Source organism: Athene cunicularia, assembly GCF_003259725.1.
Source record: "Athene cunicularia isolate RWA chromosome 6 unlocalized genomic scaffold, athCun1 chr6_part1, whole genome shotgun sequence".
NCBI lineage: Eukaryota > Metazoa > Chordata > Aves > Strigiformes > Strigidae > Athene > Athene cunicularia.
Genome location: NW_020799105.1, coordinates 11,948,971 through 11,951,798, shown reverse-complemented (window position 1 = coordinate 11,951,798; position 2,828 = coordinate 11,948,971).

Genomic DNA, 2,828 nt, shown 5'->3' with positions numbered 1-2,828 from the left:
GGGGGACACGGAGCGCTCTGGGGAACAGCGGCGGCCCTGGGGCACCGTGGGAAGCTTTGTGGGTGTTTCAGGTTCACTTTGGGGGTGTCCTGGGGATGCAGAGGCCCAGGGGTTCTGTGGGGCAATTTAGGGGGTCGCGGGGCACTTTGGGGGTGCTTGGCGGGCACTGTGGGGGAGCTGTGGGCCAGTGCAGGCTCAGGGACGCCGTGGGGTACTTTGAGGGTGTTTTGGAATACTTTGGGGGTGCTTTAGGGACACTTCGGGGGAGCTGTGGGGCAGCAGAGGCCCAGGCGCTCAGTGGGCCACTTTAGGGGTGTTTTAGGGGCAGTTTGGTGGAGCTGTGGGGAAGCAGAAGCCCAGGGGCTCTATGAGGCACTTTAGGGGTGTCCTGGGGCACTTCGGGGTATTCTGGGGCAGTGCAGGCCTCAGGGCTCCGTGGAGCACTTTGAGGTTGTTTTAAGGCACTTAGGGGGAGCTGTGGGGCAGCAGGGGCCCAGGGGTGCCATGGGGTCAGGCAGGCTGAGCACTGTGGGGCTCGGTAGGGCAGCATGGGGTGAGTGGGAGGGCACGGGGGGATATGGGGTGAAGAAGGGGGCAGCACCACCCAGGTCGCCTGGGGATGTTGGGGGACTAGGGGAGGGTACAGCTAGACACGAGGGGGTGCCCACTCCACACATGCCAGGTGTATGGGGAGGGATGAGGGGCTGCTTCCCCCTGCCCTGGGGGAAGCCCTGAGGAGCCATCGAGGCACGGGAGTCCCAGGGGACCTGAAACACCGAGCAGCTCAGGGTGTGGGTCTGGCCGAGCAGGGGCTGAGTCTTCCCTTGCCGTTTTGGGGTCAGAACGGTGTGATCTGGCTTCGCTGCACTCCAGCCAGAGCGCCTAGTGGTGACGTCACCCCAGTCGCTGACTGGTTTTACTGGGTGGCTGGAGGGAGGTTTTGCAGGGCAATGACAACTGGCCGGGCTGGCCACCCCCTCCACGGGTACTTGCCCCCTTCGGTGGCTGTGGGACACTCCCAGCGGGCCATGGGGGCTTGTGGAAGGGAGAAGATGGAGTCCCTTCCCACTGCCTCCCAGCCCAGCCACTGAGCGTGGGGCCACAGCAGTGACAGTGTTCCCTCCATGGCTGTGCGGGGACCCAGCTGTCCCCAGGGGCATCCCTCTGACCCACACATCCCGAGGGAGTTTTGCTGGGCTGGGGTGCTGTGCCTTGGCTGTCTGCAGCTTGGGAGGCCCCGAGATGTCCCTTTGGGGGTCCTGTGTCCCTGGCTGCTCCCTGATCCCTGCTCCTGCCCTTCTGGCAGGTCCCCACGGGGGGCTGTTGTCCCCACCACCCCTCCCGGGGTGCTGGGAGCAGCGTACCCGCCCCCAGGCTCCCATGCCACCCTCTGTGCCACGCTGGCACCGCCTGCCTGGCCCTGCCGGTTAGAGGGGTCTTGAGCAAGGGAGCCTGTGGGGGGCACAGGGACCCCTGGCTGCCATTTGGCACCCTGACCCCCTCCTCTTTCTCCTTCCTGCTTCAGGGGCTGGCAGAGCCGTGTTCGTGGCGCGGGGGCCCAAGTGGACCGGACGGATGGGCAGCGGCTGGCGAGGTGAGCAGAGCTGGAGGGTGGTCACCCTCCTTCCCACCCGGGGATGTCACGGGCACGGTGTCACGTCATGGTGCCTGGAGACGGCACGTGCCGGTGGGGATGACAGTGGCAGGGGGGTTGGCTCGCCAGCGTCTCTCCCCTGCTTGCCCCCCTGCCCCCCCGGGCACAGGCAGGCAGATTGATTTCAGGTGACAGCTCAGCGGGCGAGACCATGCGGGCAGCAGCCCCCCCCGCCCGCGCCCCGTGCCAGCCGCAGCCATGTGCGAGATGTGATGAGGCAGCGGGGGCTGGATCTGGCCCATCGGCTGGCTCTCGTCATGCGGGCGTATGGCGTGGATTGGGGCAGGGGGGGCCGCAGTGGGGCACTGGCAGAGACCCCCCCTGGCTGGAGGGGGGTGTGTGGGGCAGGAACAAGGGGCACCCATGTGTTGGGGCTGGGAAGGAGCCTGCTGTCTGCATCCTGGCCCACCCTGTCTGTCTGGCAGCTGGCCCTCTCCAGAGGACCCTGCCCCCTGCTGTGGATGGTTGGGAGTGGGGGGCACCCTCTGTGGGGTCACGGCAGAGAGGTGGGGGCTGTGCGGTAGGGGAAGGGGCTTTCCTCGATGTGTAGGGCTGCCCCCCAATCTTTGTGGGTACTGTGCTGGTGGGTGCCATGGGGTAGGCAGTGCTGTGGGGCAGGCAGGCGGGCAGGCTGCCCGGAGCTGGCTCTCCGCAGGCCTCTCGGGATTTGCCTCTAGCCCTGGCACGCTTCCCGCGGCGGGGTCATGCCGGGGCATAGCAGGGGACAGGACCGCATCAGCACACAGTGCCACCACTGCCACTGCCCCTGGCAGCTCTGGGCTGCTCCACTGGGGTGCTGAGCCTGCCTTGGGGAGCGCTGGTGCCACCCCCCAGGCTAATCCTAGTTATATCCTGTTCATTTGGCATTTCCTTCTGCCTGCTTCCCCTTGGCCTGGCCTGTGCCCATGGGGTGATGGTGACCAAGGGTCCGGGGGTGCCTCTGTGCCCACCTGGGGATGCTGGCAGCTGGTGGGGCATGGCTGATGGTGCCCACAGCTCTGATGTCCTGTCTCCCTTGCCTGCAGGCTGCCTGCGTGCCCCTGCCCGCCGGGGGCCCCCCCGCCATGGCCATTGTGCAGACACTGCCAATGCCCCTCGAGGCCGCCGCTGAGGGGCCTGCACAGCTCCACGCCGCTGCCCACTCGCCCCCCGCTGCCATGGGCAGCGTCGGCAG